Below are 16,840 nucleotides of genomic sequence, written 5' to 3' on the forward strand. Positions count from 1 at the left end.
AGAGGTGGCCTATTTCTGCCAATCATTTGTAATAAAAAAAAATTTTTATCCTTTTTGTTCATTTGGTTGTGGGTTTTTTCTTTTATTTACTTTTTTAATCTTGTCCACAGAGAAAGATCTTTTTTTATGCCATTTCCCATTTTGTTTCTCTCTACCATCCCTATGGTCACAGACCGTGTCAATGAGGGGCTATGCCCTTGCTTCCTTTAAATGAACTAAAGGGTGTCCCAGCAAAGTTTTCTGCAGAGATGCCCTTTTGTTGCCTTCTCTGGAGCTGCAGCAGCAATGTCTGTGTGCAGAGCTGGGGCAGATCAGTGCTGGCCCAGCAGCTGTGCCCAGCAGCAGCAGCCGCACTTGGTGTTGCCAGTGCTGCTGTCGTGGCCCTGCCCCGCTGCCCTGGTGGCCCTGGTGTTGCTGCAGGGCCTGAGTGCTCTCGGGGCCGGGCACAGTCCTGGGGGTGGCAGTGCCGGGGCTGCAGCAGGGACAGGCCATGGGCACTGCTGGGGCAGCGCTGACGCCTCAGCCCAGGGCCTGGGGGCTCCAGGCTCCTTGCCCAGGCTCTCTCAAGAACACACCCAGGCCAATGCTCAGCACAGAAAAGCCCCGTGAGCAGCCCCAGGCTGGCCGTGGGCAGGCTGGGGGCAAACAGCATGGCTGGGGCTCTGCAAGGGCCCTGGGGCAGACGGGAAGGAGCAGCAGAGCAGGGGCTGATCCATCCCCAGTGCGCTGCACAGCCCAGGGCAGCGTCCCAGACCATCCTCATGCAGCTGCCAACAACATCCCCCCTCTGCAGCCCTGGCCTCTCCCCCAGCTCACACAGGTGCCCCATCCTTGCAGGCACAGACATGGCAGCACTGGCTCAGCAGCCCCTGTTTGCATTGCACACAGCAGGGGGAGCAACCCCATGCTTTTGGTGTGGGGACATGAACCTGAGGGAGCACAAATGCCATCAGCCCCTGGGGCCAGCAAGGGCTGGGGGACACCAGGGAAACCTCTCAGCTTTGTCCGGGCCTCTGCAGTCAGCCAGAAAGTTTGTTCCCATCAGCTGGGAGTTTCCTGTGCCACTGCAGACGCTGTTGCTCAGAGCCAGGGCTGCCTGGTAGCCACCCCCAAACTGCCCTGAGCATTTCCTCTGCTTCACCTTTACATTCTTTACTCTTCCTACTACAAATCTCTTCCTATAACACAGCCTTTTTCCCTGCCCTGCAAACAGCCAATCCCTGTTTGCCTTTCCCTCTCTGGCCCCACTCCCCATTGCAGTTCCTGACTTGGCACCATGGGAACGTCCCTTGGGGATCAGGATCATCCTACAAGTGCTGCAGGAATTGTCTGCAGGCTCCTGCAGTGCCTGGTGCTGCTCCCTTGCCAGAGGCACCCCAGACCAGGGGGGCACATCTGGGCTGCTGTGTCTGGCTCTGGGGCTCCCTGTTCTGGGCAGTGAGGAGGAGCTGCAGAGGCTCTGCAGGACTGACAGGATGGGCTTTGGGGCTGTGAGGAAAAGCTGAGGGACCTGGGCTGCTGGAGCTCCTGAAGAGGAGGCCCAGGACTCATCCTGCAACTGCTCCAAGGGTAATTTCAGAGAATCCCAGAATCAGCAAGGTTGGAAATGACCTTGGAGATCATCAAGTCCTACCTAAGACCTGACACTGCATTGTCTCCCCTGAGCCTCCTCTTCTCCAGGATAAACAACCCCAGCTCACTCAGCCACTCCTCAGAGTACTTCTGTTCCAGACCCCTCCCCAGCCTTATTGCCCTTCTCTGGACACGCTCCAGCCCCTCCATGTCCTTCCTAAATTGGGGGCCCCAGAACTGGTCACAGCACTCGAGGTGCTGCCCAAGCAGTGCTGAGCACAGGGGAAGAATCACTGCCCTGCTCCTGCTGGCCACACCATTCCTGATCCAGGCCAGGAGCCATTGGCCTTCTTGGCCACCTGGGCACTCTGCTGGCTCATGTCCAGCCTGCTGTCCATTAGTGCCCCCAGGTCCCTTTCTGCCTGGCTGCTCTCCAGCCACTCTGTCCCCAGCCTGTAGTGCTGCAGGGGTTTTTGTGGCAAAGTGCAGGACCCAGCACTTGGACTTGTTAAACCTCACCTTGCTGGATTTGGACCCTGGATTCAGCCTATCCAGGGCCCTCTGCAGAGCCCTCCTACCCTCCAGCAGATCCACACTCACACCCAGCTTGGTGTCATCAATGCAGACATTGGAATCCACGCTGGCTGGCTCTGACCCCTCGGCCATCCTGTGGGTGCCCTGTGATGGCACTCAGGGTGATCTGTTCCATAACCTTGCTGGGCACCCAGGTCAGGCTGACAGGCCTGGAGTTCCCCAGATCCTCCTTCCAGCCCTTCTTGGGGATGGGCTCACATTGGCACTTCCAGTCCTCTGGGACCTCCCTGCTGAGCTAGCACTGATGGTAAATGATGGAGAGCAGCCTGGGGAGCTCATCCACAGCTCTCTCATCCCCCTAGGATGGATCCCATCTGATCCCAAACACCTGTGAGCATATGAGTGGCTTAGCAGGACACCAGCTGCTTCCTCCTGGATTACAGGGGCTGTTCTGGTCCCTGTGCCCATCTACCAGCTCAGCAGAGCACTTGTCCTGAGGAAAACCTGTCTTATTATTGAAAATTGGGGTAAAGAAGGTGTTAAGTAGCTCAGCCTTTTCCTTATCTTTAGTTAAAGTATTCCCCACTGCATCCAATAAAGAGTAGAGGTTCTCCTTCTTCCTCCTTTTCAAAAAAAAATTTTTATACAAACTTTTTTTTTTTTTTACAGAACGGGCCAAGTAAAGTTCTGATTTAGCTTTCACCTCTCTAATTTTCTTTCTGCATAACCTAACAACATTTTCAAACACATCCTGCATTGCCAGTCCATTTTTCCCCTGAGTTCCCACAAAAGCTCCATGGGCAGCCAGGACAGTCATTTTCCGCACCAACTCATCTCTTGCCACACTGGGAGAGGCTGCTCCTTTCCCCTTAAGATTACTTTCTTGGAATATGTCCATCTTTCCTTGCCCCCTTTGTTTTTAAGGGCTATTTCTCTTAAAAAAAATCAGGACCTGATTTGGTACTCCCCAAATCAGCATCCTAGACAGGCCAAAATCTGCCCTAATTCCATTGTAGAAGTTTTGTTGCTGCCCCTCCTTCTTTCACAGAACATTGAAAACTTGATTATTTCATGGTCACTGTGCCCCAGGCAGCCTCTGAGCCCCACATCTGCCACCAGCCCTTCTCTGTTTGTGAACAGCAGGAGACAGAGTGGGAGTGGGAGTACTACCAAAAATTTGGTGAAACAGAAAACTCCTTAACCCCAGTGTAGCATTAAGAAGCAGCATTCTTTATTCAGCTGGATGCATGGGGGAGAGCTCCTCCCAAAGCTGTGCATTCTGAGCACAGGAAAGTTTCTGTTTATATTCTGTATTTTGCACACATATTCATTGATTGTCCTGGACTAAACCTATATATGAATATCATTTTCCTGAAATGATTAACATATTTCCCCTCCGCTTTTGCATCTGTTCTTCTGTCCTGGGGTCTCTCTGGTGGTCCCTGGTGGTCGTGGACTCCAATGTTCCAGTGGGCCTGGCTGAGCTGGCAGGACACTGAGGCTGCTGAACTTCCAATTCCCCTTCTCACACAATGGGCATTGTGTGGTTTCCATAGGCCTGGGGTTGTGGAGAACAAGCTCCAGGTGTCAGCTCAGCTGGTGCAGACAGTTTATCATCTGGTAACATGTGGTCACAGAGTGGGCTATGACATCAGAGAGTGGGTTATGTGGGATCATTGAGCAATTCTGACATCATAGACTGCCTCTGTGACATCACAGAGCCAGCTGTGACAGGGCAGAGGTCTGACATTCCAGAGCAGACTGTGACATCACAGAGTTGGCTGTGAAATCATAGACCAGCTGTGTGACATTAGAGACTGGGCTGTGACATCCCCGAGCAGGCTGTGGCATCCCAGAGGGGCTGTGTGACATCCCAGCAGGCTGTGTCAGGTCACTGGGTTGGTCACTCTGCCCCAGCTCCCCCTCACAGTTTCTCCCAACAAGTCCAATGCTGTTCATGCCCAGCAAGGTCCCTGTCCCCTGGGATCCCCCCGGCCCACCTGGAGCCACAGCCTCCACCAAAGGATGTTCCACAGGATCCACCCCAGAGCCTGACATGGGGACAAGGGGCTGGGCTGTGTGATCAGGACATCAAGGATGGGGATTATCCAGGTCACTGTGGCCTGGGTGGGGTTCCCCAGGGCAGGAAAGATGTCTGGCAGCTGGAGCAGGGTCTGGGAAGGGCCTCCAAGGTGGGGCTGGAGCCCTTGGGCTGTGAGCAGGGGCTGAGGGAGCTGGGCTTGTCCAGCCTGGAGCAGGGAAGGCTGAGGGGCTCCTCATCCCAGCCTGGCAGTGCCAGCATGGAGGGGATGGAGAACACAGAGCCAGGCTCTTCACAGGGGGTCTGTGGGGAGACAAAAGCCAATGGGTGGGAGGGGAAAGAGGGGAGATCAACCAGTTGGAGATTACACATTTCAATAAATTAACAGGAAAATAAAACTAAATAGGATCTAAATAAACCGCTTCTCGTTGTCTTTTTAAATATCATGTATTCACTTTGAATACACTACTGAGATCTACCTAACCACAAAAGTCTTGAAAATTAAAATTCAATTATTCCCAGAGGCTTGGCTTGTTAAGGTGTTCTGAATGTTAATGAGCCCTGGGACACTGAATTCCTGCAATGAAGAACTGAAGGCTGAACAAGTGATTTGGAAAATTAAATCAAATTATTCCCAGAGACTTGGCTTGTTCAGGTGTTCTGAATGTTAATGAGCCCTGGGACACTGATTTCCTGCTCTGAAGAGCTGAAGGCTGAACAAGCCTCTGGAGCAGTCCAATCCAGCAGCAGCCTCCAAGTTGCTGAGGATGTCAGCAGCCCCCACTGAGGCCATCCCTGCCCAGAGACCGACAGGTAAAAGCAAGGGATAACAGTTACTAAAAATTAACAGAAAGAAGGGAAAATCTGGTTTGGTCCCAGGAAAATGCCAGTTATAAGAGATTTATTGCTCTGATGCTTAAATATAATATTGTGTTAGTCTTGGCTAACATTATACTAGCTTGTTGCGCATGTGTAACCCAAGGGTGAGTTGAAGGACATTGAAGAAGACGAGAGGCCTTCATCAAAAACGACCCCCAAAGACTTGTGCGACCACCAGAACAAGTGGTGGTGACCGGTCCGGCCTTTAGTCTCTGCCCTGTCACGCGTAGGATGGTCTTGGCACAGCCTGCGCCTTAAAGGACGAAAGCACTCTTCAGATTTTTCGGTCTTCAATATTGTTTATTATCTCTTATCTACAAAGTTTTCTCTCAGCCTGACAGAGGTCTGACCAGCAAGGCAGCCATGGGCACACTGACCTCCCACTGGGCAGACATCTATTTTTATACTAAAAACTACGTACAATATATTTACCTTTACCTTCAAATACCTTTTACCCATACTAACAAGTGCACATTTGACATGAACCAATCCCAGAGTGCCAACATCAACACCAAAGATGGATGACAAGAAGAAGAAAGAAGGACAAGACATGCCCTAATTCCTCCATCTTGTCTCCTACAACCCCCCTGTACCAAAATCCTAAAACCTGTATTTTCACCCTGTGAATAATTAATTCTTACACCTCTTATCCCCAAGTGATTCTCTTGTCCGCATACAGGTGGTGGCACATCCCGTGCAGGGTCAAAATCCAACCACCAAGCACTTCTGGCAACATTCCAGGATTTCTGAGCCCCCCCAAGGGTTATCTTGGCAACTCTGGACATCAGGAGTGATGTGCTGAGTTCCCACATGGTGGAGCATGCGCGGTAAAGGTGGTGATGAGGGCGGAGGTAGAAGTGTGATGAATCGAAAACGGGAAGAGATGGCATTAACACATGACATATAAGGGGGGAATCTTCACTTGGCAAGCTTGTACGTGAGGTGGCAATGGTCCCAGAACCCTGCACTCCATACCCCGCAATGAACTTTTTCTTATGCTCTATTATTGGAACCAAATTATCCCATATTTTTATTCAAATTATATTGTCAATATTTCAAGTGTATCTGATTTTATATATTTTCTTAACTATTCAATTAAAATTGCTGCTACCTCAAATATTGTTTGATTTTTTTAATGATGGGAAAATTGGGCAAACATAACATTTTGAATATTTAATTTTTTTTATAGTTTTATGTATTATCAAGAAAAAGAGTTTTTTCTTTGTAGTTTATAAGAGGATTTTAGTTTTAAGATAAAGGGTTTTTTTCTTCTGTTTTTATTTGGGATTTAATTTCTTCATTACTGATTTTGATGGTTTCCTGTTGTTTTTTATGTGCTTATATTCAATTTTTTCTTTTACTTAAGGGAGGATTGAAGTACTGAAAGGATTAATACCTGACCCACGGGTAACTTGTGGTGGAAATTGTGGTTGGGTTGTGTTAGGATTGGTTTTGTGATTGGTTTCTGGGTTTTTTGTGTTTAATTTTAGCTGTAGGGTTATGTTGTGTGGGTTGTAGGTTGTAGGGGTTTTTAGTTTGAGTTGTGTTGGGGGGAGGGAACTTGACAGTATGATTTTATTAGATGTGTCTAGCTTTGTTCTGGTTGAGGTTTTGTAGTCTCTTTTGTTTTCCTGTTTGGGAGTTGTTGGGGTTTGGTTTGGTTAGAATAGGGCTGATGGGGAGGGGGGCAGCCTGGGGAGGGGGGAGGGTATTACCGCACCTGAGTGGGCGCAGCTGGAGAGAGAGAGATGGTGAATCTTGTATCTTGATTCAGAAGGCTTGATTTATTAATATATGATATAATACATTATTACTATACTAATAGAATATCGAGAGAAGTTTGCAGAGCTGCTAGCTAAGCTAAGAATAGATAGAAAAGAATCTACAACAAAGTTGTGTTCAAGGACTCAGTCCCCTAGCTTGCACTGGTGATTGGCTCTTAATTATAAACATAGAAAATGAGCAAATCAAGGTGTCCCTGTTGCATTCCACAGCAGCTGATAATAATTGTTTACCTTCTCTTTGGGGGCCTCTGGCCTCCCGAAGACGCAGAAATCTGAAAGAAAGGATTTCTGTGGAGAAATTTCTGCAACAGGAGGGGGCTCAGCCCACAGTAGGGTTGCTTGCTTTGGTTTGGTTTGGTTTGGTTTGGTTTAGTTTCATTTTGTTTGATTTGGTTGAGATGGGGGCCAGGGCAGCTGCTTCTTTGTCGACTGGAAAAGAAAGAGGAGGTTCCTGGCTTTTTTCATCTTTAACATATGTGTTTCACAGAGGCGTGTTCAGTATCTTAGTGGTTTAACAGATTGTCAGTTACACAAAAAGTTCTGTATTACTTTTTTAAATTCTTCTCATGTCAAACTATGACAGACATTCAATCTACAAAAAACACTTCTCAAAGCACTGACTTGGCCCACTCAACTTTACAAACTCTAAGACAGTTCCATTTGATGTTAATCAAAATTTACATGAGCACAGAAACAGAAGCAGACACAGAAAGAGAGAAAGACAAAAAAGATACAGAGAGGCACACACACAGAGCTACCAACTCCTGGATTCCAGCACTGTTCAGATGGAAATTCCAAGAGGAGGTGGGGTCAAGATGCGTGCTTGCCTTGTGATGAACCTTCAATACCCCTTGGTCTTCCTGGGCCCTTCCCCCAGGTGGGACTTGGGCTCATTTGGTCCCTCAGGAGCTGGGCTGGGGCTGCAGAGGTGGCTGTGGAGCATTGCCTGTGCTGTGCCAGGGACTGGCAGCCACTGCTGGGCTGGGATAGAGGCCCTGGGGGGATTGGGGTTCCAGGGCAGGGCAATGCTGGACCTTTCCCTTCCTCCCCCACACATGAAATGTTTCCAGCCAACAATCTCCTCCAGTCTCTCACAACAGGGAATTTTGGATGTGAAATTCCGATTCTAGCCATGGGCACCTGGCTGAGAAAGGTAGTTATTTTCCATAGGAAGGAAAGCACAGAGTCCCGTTGTTTCAGTAGTGGATGAGAAGTGATCCTCAACATACCAAAGTCAGGCTGACCAGTCAGGTGGCTCCTGGGAGGCCAAACTAACCAGATGTGTTTTGTGTTCCCTTGCATTTATGGGGCCCTGAAATGTCACAATGGCCCCTTGGTTCTACGGGGCCCCACAGGGCCACAATGGCCCCTTGATTACAAGACCTGCAGTGTCACAATAGACCCTTGCTTCAATAGGGTCCCACAGTGTCACAATGTCCCCTAGGTTCCATATGGCCCCATGGTTTCACAATGGTCTCAACATTTCCATGAGGCCCTGCAGTGTCACAATGGTCTCCGTGGTTCCCCAGGCCCCACAATGTCACGTGACTCCTCTGTTCCATGAGCCCTGCAATGTCACAATGGACCTTTGGGCCCTGGGTGTTTGCAGTGTCACAATGGTCTCCTTTGGCTCCACAGTGTCACAATGGACCATTGATGACCGGAGGCCCCTCTGTGTCACTCTGGAGCTTTGGTTCCATGCAGCCCTGCAGTGTCACAATGGTCCCCCTTGGTTTCCCAAGGCCCCAGAGTATCTCAACGGTGCTTTTGATTCTGTGAGGACCCCCAAGGTCACAATGGTCTCACTGGTTCCACGAGGCCACATAGTGTCACAATGCTTTGCTTATTCCATTGTGCCCCAGAGTGTCACAATGGCCCCTTGGTTCCATGAGGCTGTGAAGTGTCCTAATGGTCTCTCCATGGTTTCATGAGGCCTTGCAATATCAGAGTGGACCTATGGCTCCATGCGGTCTCGCAGTGTCACAATGGCCCCTTTGTCCCATGACACCCCAAAGTGTCATAATGGTCTCCACAGTTCCATGAGGCCCCACAGGGCCACAATGAACCCTCGGTTTGATGGGGCTTCTTAGTGTCACAATGATCCCTACATTCCATGGAGCCACACAGCGTCAGCATGGCCCCCTCAGTGTAACAATGGTCCCTTGGTTCCATGGGCCCTGTGCTGCTGCATTCCCCCTCCCCTTCTCAGGCAGCCCTGCCAGCTGAGAAATGCTCCCTGGGCCTCGGCCTTGGCCAACAGCCCCTGGGCTCAGCTCCTCTGCCGCTCATCACAAACACTGTCTGCTCCAGGCACTGCTGCTGCCCAACCAGCTACTGGCTTCTGAAGGAGCAGCTCTGGGAACTGTTTCTGTTCCCTCAGTGGCACAACATTCCTGTTCTCACACTGCCAAAGAAAGCTGCTGATGCCAAGGGCGGCGCCACGATGACTTTACCTTACCTATATTGCCTGTAGGTAAGGTTAAGTCACAAGGTCTAAATGAAGTTAAACACTGTTAAGAGTTGTTGTTTTCCCAAGATGTTATGTTTAATATAAGTTAAAAGCTGAGTTAAATACTGTTAAATGCGAATCCTCTGTTAAATTGCAAAGTCATAGGTTATAATTATGATTAAATCCTGCTAAATGCTGGTTTTTGCTAGTGTGAAATTGAAGGTATCAGTTAAGGTTAAGTTAAGTCCTGTTAAGTTTGAGCTCTGTTAAGCTTTTGGGCCATATTCCTTTCATTCTTGCCCTCACTGTCCTTGTGTCACACACACACACACACACACACACACACAGGGACAGTTCTGGGTTAATTGCCTGGATTTTGTTTGGTTTTGCTGTTGCTTTGTTTCCTTGGTGTGCCTGAAGTGTCCAGTCAGGAGCAGAGTGACTCTTGCCAAGGAACTTTGTGCTGCTGTCCCTTAATATTAAATCTGGTTTTTGCTGATCCCTTGCTGGGGATTTTTTCAGCGCTCTCAAGACCTCGTTCATAACAGGGTGAAGGAGCCCTGGCCCAGGCTCTGGCCCTGGGGGACACGGGGATGCTGACGGGGGGTCCCTGTCCCCCTGTGCCACCCCCAGGGCCCCGGCCCCCCATCCCCGTGTCAGGCTCTGGGGTCAATCTCGTGGAACATTCTCTGGGGGAGGCTGCGGGGCCGGGGGCAGGGGGACCCAGGGGGACAGGGGCCCCCGCTGAGCACGAGCAGGATTGGACTGCTCTGGGGGGAGTTGTGAGGAGGGCTGGGGCAGAGTGACCTTTCCAGTGACCTCACACAGCCCTTGTGATGTCACACAGCCCCTGTGATGTCACACAGCCCATGTGATGTCACTCAGCTCCCTGTGATGTCACACACACACCCTGTGATGTCACTCCCCAATCACTGATGTCACACAGCCATCTGTGACCTGTCACACAGCCCCCTGTGATGTCACACAGCCCTTATGATGTCACACGGCCCCTGTGATGTCACACAACCTTGGCTCAGTGCTGGGCAGCCTCATCCCCATCCCAGCATTGGTCTCTCCCTCCTGCCCCAACCCTCAGCCAGTGCTGCCCTTGGGTCGCTGGGCCTTGGCTTCCTCTTCTCCCTGGGCATCCCCTGCTGCCCGCCCGCCCAGGGTGTCCCGGGGAGCTGCTGCCCCTGAGCCAGGGACTCTGCTCTGCTGCCCTGGGTACCCCAGGGCTCCCAAAACACCCCACGGCCAGGGCAGGCCCCGAGTGTCACCATGTCCCCTTGGTTCCATCAGGCTCTGCAGTGTCACAGTGCTCCCTGCGCTCCCTGAGGCACCACATCACCCAGCCCAGGCCATTGCCGGGGTTCCAGTCAGTCCCAGTATGATCCCAGTGACTCCCAGTCTCTCCCAGTATATCCCAGTTGTCCCCAGCATGCTCCCAGTCACTCCCACTTCCTCCCAGTTGATTCTAGCATGATTCCAGTCAGTCTCAGTACGGTTCCAGTTGCTCCCAGTGTATCCCAGTGTATCCAGGAGTTCCCAACAGGGTGTAAACTGCCCTCAGCATGCTCCTACTCACTCCCAGTGGGATTCTAGTCCCCATCTGTATTGTCCCAGTTGCCTCCACCATGGTTCCAGTTGCTCCCAAATTCCTCCCAGTATGATCCCAGTTGCACCCACTTGCCCCAGTATAGTCCCAGTCACTGCCAGTAAGATCTCAGTCCCCCCAGTATAGACACAGTCACTCCCAGTTGCTCCCAGTTTCCCCCTCAACATGGTCCCAGCTGTTCCCAGTGTTGTCCCGTCCAGTATCGTTCCAGACACTACCAGTATATCCCAGTTGCCCCCAGCATGCTCATTCCCAATCACTCCAGTTGCCCCAGCATGGTTCCAGTTGCCCCCAGGATGACCTCATTCATTCCCAGTCACCCCAGTTGCCCCCAGTATGCACCCATCATTCTCAGTTGTTCCCAGTAGCCCTCAGTGTGCTCCCAGTCACTCCCAGTATTTCCATGTCTGTGGTTCAAGTGCTGCTCCCAGCCCTGATCCGTGGGGATGGGAATGTCCCGCTCTCTTGCTGGGGCAGGGTCACACGTGAGCCAGGTGTGCAGGGTGGGACCTTGCCCTGACCCCAAGCACTGTCCCAGCTGCAGGATAGGATCTGCTTCCCGTTGGCCTCTTCCTCTTGTGGCCCCGAGCCCAGCCTGGTGCTGAACAAAAGGGCTGGGCCAAGGTCATCCCCTGGCAGGGGCTGCTCACCCCCTCTGCCCCCTCCCCAAATTCCCGCTGGGGGAGCAGGAGCTGGGGCAGGAGCCCTGTGGGGAGGGACAAGGGGGTGACACTGGGATGGGGGGATCACATACACTCTGGGAGGGACACACACAGTCCCTGGGAACCCCCCCTCACCTTCTCCTGCAGCACCAGGAGGATGAACCCCAACATGGAGCCCCTGACCCCTGGCAGTATCTTGTGGGGTGGGGTCTGGTGGCAGCTTTGGGGTTCTGGGGGATCACGACCACCCAAAAACCCCCTCCCACCCCCACAGCCACTCCTGCACCCCTAAAACCACCCCACAGATCCTTGCTAGGACATCCCCAAACACTCCCTGCAACATAAATGTCCCCAAAAATCACAAAACCCCTTTCCATCTTCCCCAAGACCCACCTAAATTCTCTCCATAACATGCAGCTCTGCCAACACACAAAAACCCTCACAACCCTGGGCGGGGGGAACCCGGCCTGGGCAACAGGAGAGGCAAACTGGGCAAACTGGGGGCTGCACATCCAAACTGGGCCTTGCTGGGGACCCTGCATGGGACTGCCAGCCTTTGGGGCTCCTCTTGGGAGATCCAGGAGGGGGAAACACAGAGATGGGTGGGGAGTGGAATCACTGGGAGGGACTGGTTTGTACTGAGATCATACTGGGAGCAGCTGGGCTCATGCCTGGGGAGACTATAATCACACTGAGAGAGACTGGGATCATTCTGGGATATACTGGGAATGAGTGGGATTATGCTGAGGGTGACCAAGAGCAGCTGTGAGCAACCGGGATCATGCAAGGAGCAACTGGGAGGAACTGGGAGTGACTGGGTGCATGATGGGGGTGTTTGGAAGCAACTGGGCTCATACTGAGATGAACTGGGATCATGCTAGTGATGACCGGGATTGGACTCACTGGCAGGGAGTGCGACTACACTGAGGCTGACTGGGAGTGGTTGGGAGCAACTGGGATCATGCTGGAAGGAACTGGGAGTGACCTGGACTATGCTGGAAGGAACTGGAGTACGCTGGGAGAGACTGGGAGTGACTGGAACAAAAGTGAGGGTGAAAGGGAGCAACTGAAACCATGTGGAGCACAACTGGTTCATACTGGCAGGGACTGGGAGCACACTGGGGTCATCTCTGGATCCTACTGGGAGGGACTGGACTAATACTGGGAGAGTCTGAGAGTGACTAGGAACATACCCTGCACATCATCCTCCATACTGGGGGGGACTGGGAGCAACTGGGAAGAACACACTGGGAACAAACGGCATCATACTGGTACTGACTGGGTTGATCTAGCTGGAGGACACTGGGACCATACTGGGAGTGATTGGAAGTTACTGGGATTATACTGGGACCACACTGTGACTGCTGGCATGTGACAAGGATCCTACTGGAGCTTACTGGGCTCATATTGGTGTTGAAAGGGAGCAATCAAGATCACACTTTGGGTTAGTGGGAGCAACTGAGAGAAACTGGGATCATGCTACAAGCAAACTGGAGGAACTGAGAATGACTGGATGCATCCTGGAGGCAACTGGGATATACTGGGTGTGACTGGGATCATACTGGAGTAACAAGCACCTTACTGGGATCACTGGGAGTGTCTGGGAATGACCACGGACATGCTGAGGGCAACTGGTGTATACTAGGAATGTCTGTAACCACACTGGGGATGACTGGGAACACACTGGGAACAATGGGGACTCTGCTGGGGAGAACTGGAACCACAAACAGGGAGAAACTGGGAGTGAGTGGGAGTGACTGGGTCTACACTGGGGACAACCGGGCATGATTTGCACCATGCTGGGAGGAACTGGGATCATATGGGGAGTGACTGGGACCATACGGGGAGTGACTGGGACCATACTGGGGGCAAATAGGATCACACTGGGAGGAACAGGAACAGCAACTGGAACCATGCTGGGGGCAATTGGTGTCCTAGTGGGATCACAGTGGAAGAGGCTGGGCCCATGCTGGGATTGACTGGGATCATACTGGATCTTACTTGGAGCAACTGGGACTGCACTGAGGGTGACTGGGAGTGGCTGTGAGCAACTGGGACCAGGCTGGAATCAACTGAGGACAACTGGGACTGACTGGGAACATAGTGGGGACAACCGGGATACACTGGGAGAGACTGAAACCACACTGGGTTAAATGGGAACAACTGGAACTACACTGGATGATACTGGGAGCAGCTGTGCCCATGCTGGGGTGATACTGGAACTGACTGCCATCATACTGGGATTGACAGGAATAGTACTGGGAGTATCTGAGAGTGGCTGGGTTCATACTGGAACCAAACTGGGAGTGACTGGAAAGGTGCTGGCTGTGACTGGAACCATGCTGGAGGTGACTGGGAGCAACTGGGCCCACACTGGGAGTGACAGGGAGTCACTCTGGGCATGACTGGAATCATACGGGGAAGATCTGGGAGTGACTGGGATCATACTGGGGGTGGTTGTAACCATACTGGGAGTGACTGGGTGCAACTGGGTATATCCTGGGAACCACTGAGATTACAGCAGATGAGAATGCATCCTGACTGGGGGGTACTGGGAGCTACTGGGCCCATGCTGGGAGGAAAATGTGGACATACTAGGAGAGACTGGGATCATACTGGGGGTGGTTGTAACCATACTGGGAGTGACTGGGTGCAACTGGGATCGTCCTGGGAACCACTGAGATTACTGCAGATGAGAATGCATCCTGACTGGGGGTTACTGGGAGCTACTGGGCCCATGCTGGGAGGAAAATGTGGCACAGTGGGAGCAACTGGGATCATCTGGAAGGTACTGAAACCATGCTGAGGGGACTGAGACTATAACTGGGATTATATTTGGAGCAACTAGGACCTTACTTCAGGAAACTGCCAGAAACTGAAATCATACTGGAAGAAACTGGGAGGAACTGGGAAAGACAGGAATAATTCTGAGCTAACCAGAACATTACTGGGCACACTAGGATATACTGGGAGTGTCTGTGACCATACCGGGTGGACTGGAACCACACTGCAAACAGCTGGGACCATGCTGGGGGCAACTGGCAGTGAGTGGGACCATGCTGAGAGGGACTGGGACTATTTGAGGGACAACTGGGATCATACTGGGAGGAACTGGGAACAACTGGGACTATTCTGGCAGCAGCTGGGATCATACTGGGATCACAGTGGGAGCAGCTGGGTCCATGTTGGCTGAGACTGGGATCACAATGAGGGTGACTGGAATCATACTGGGATTGACTGGGAGGGGCTGTGAGCAACTGGAATCATGCTGAAAGCCACTGGGAGGAAGTGGCAGTGACTGGGAGCATGCTGGGGGCAACTGGGATACACTGGGAGAGACTGGGAGTCACAAGGATCACACTGGAGGCTACTGGGGTCCTGCTGGCATTGACAGGGAACAACTGGGATCACACTGGGGGTCACTGGCATCATACTGGGAGTGACTGGGATCACACTGGGATTATAGTGGATGTCAATAGACCCTAACTGGGGTTACTGGGAGCTACCAGGCCCATGTTGGGAGCTGCCTGCGCACACACTGGGAGGAACTGGGAAAAACTGGGAATGACAGGATGCATGCTGGTGACAACTGGGATGTCCTGGCAGTGACTGGGATGAAACTGGGGGCAGCTGAACCACGCTGAGGTAACTGGGAGTGCCTGGCAATGACTACAAGAATGTTCAGGGCAACTGGGATATACTGGGAGTGCCTGAGACTATGCAGGTAGTGACTGGGACAACACTGGGAGCCAGTGGGAATATGCTGGGGGTGACTGGGATCATACTGGGGGAACTGGGGGCAAGTGTGAGTGACTGGGGCCCTGCTGGGAGAGAATGGGATCATACTGGGAGTTTCTGGGACTATACTAGAGCCAACTGGGAGAATGGGGAACACACTGGATGAAAGTGGGAGCAACTGGGAGCAAATGGGACCGCGTTAGGTACAAATTGCATCATAATGAGGAATGGCTGGGAGTGCCTGGGCTCATACTGGGAATAGGAGGGATCCTGCCAGGAGTGAGGGGAAGTGAGCAGGATCATCCTGGGAGTGACAAGTAAACTGGAAGCACACAGGGGCAACAACTGGACTCATGCTGGGAGCAGGGCTCCTGGACAGGATGGAGGCAGGGGCCAAACCCAACAAGGTGAGGTTTAACAAGTCCAAGTGCCAGGTTCTGCACCTTGGCCACAATAAACCCTGCAGCACTACAGGCTGGGGACAGAGTGGCTGGACAGCAGCCAGGCAGAAAGGGATCTGCAGGGACTGATGGAGAGCAGGCTGGTCATGAGCCAGAAGTGTGCCCAGGTGGCCAAGAAGGCCAATGGCTCCTGGCCTGGATCAGGAATGGTGCGGCCAGCAGGAGCAGGACAGGGATTGTTCCCCTGTGCTCAGCACTGCTTGGGAGCACCTCGAGTGCTATTTGCAGTTCTGGGGCCCCCAATTTAGGATGGACATGGAGGGGCTGGAGCGTGTCCAGAGAAGGGACACAATGCTTGGAGGGGTCTGGAGCACAGCTGAGGGAGCTGGGGTTGTCTTTCCTGGAGAAGAGGAGGCTCAGAGGACACAAGGCAGTGGCAGGGGAAAGATTGGATTGATGATCTCCAAGGTCTTTTCCAACCTTGCTGATTCTGGGATCCTCTGGAAACACCCTTGGAGCAGTTGCAGGATGAGCCCAGGGCCTCCTCTTCAGCAGCTCCAGCAGCCCAGGTCCCTCAGCTTCTCCTGCCAGCCCCAAAGCCCATCCTGTCAGTCCTGCAAAGCCTCTGCAGCTCCTCGTCACGGCCCAGAACAGGGAGGCCCAGAGCCAGACACAGCAGCCCAGATGTGCCCCCCTGGCCTGGGGTGCCTCTGGCAAGGGAGCAGCACCAGGCACTGCAGGAGCCTGCAGACAATTCCTGCAGCACTTGTAGGATGATCCTGCTGCCCAAGGGACATTCCCATGGTGCCAAGTCAGGAACTGCAATGGGGAGTGGGGCCAGAGAGGAAAGGGAAAACAGGGATGGGCTGTTTGCAGGGGAGGGAACAGCAATGGGCAATTGGAAGAAATCTGGATCAGGAAAGAGGAAGGAAAGCAAAGGTGAAGGCAGGGAAATGCTGAGGGCAGTTTTGGAGTGGCTGCCGGGCAGCCCTGTCTCTGAGCAACAGCGTCTGCAGTGGGACAGGAAACTCCCAGCTGATGGGAACAAACTTTCTGGCTGAGTGCAGAGGCCAGGACAAACCTGAGTGCTTTCCCTGGTGTCCCCCAGCCCTTGCTGGCCCCCAGGGGCTGATGGCATTTGTGCTCCCTCAGGTTCATGTCCCCA

This window comes from Ammospiza nelsoni, chromosome 34, assembly GCF_027579445.1.
Source record: "Ammospiza nelsoni isolate bAmmNel1 chromosome 34, bAmmNel1.pri, whole genome shotgun sequence".
In the NCBI taxonomy this organism is placed as follows: Eukaryota; Metazoa; Chordata; class Aves; order Passeriformes; family Passerellidae; genus Ammospiza; species Ammospiza nelsoni.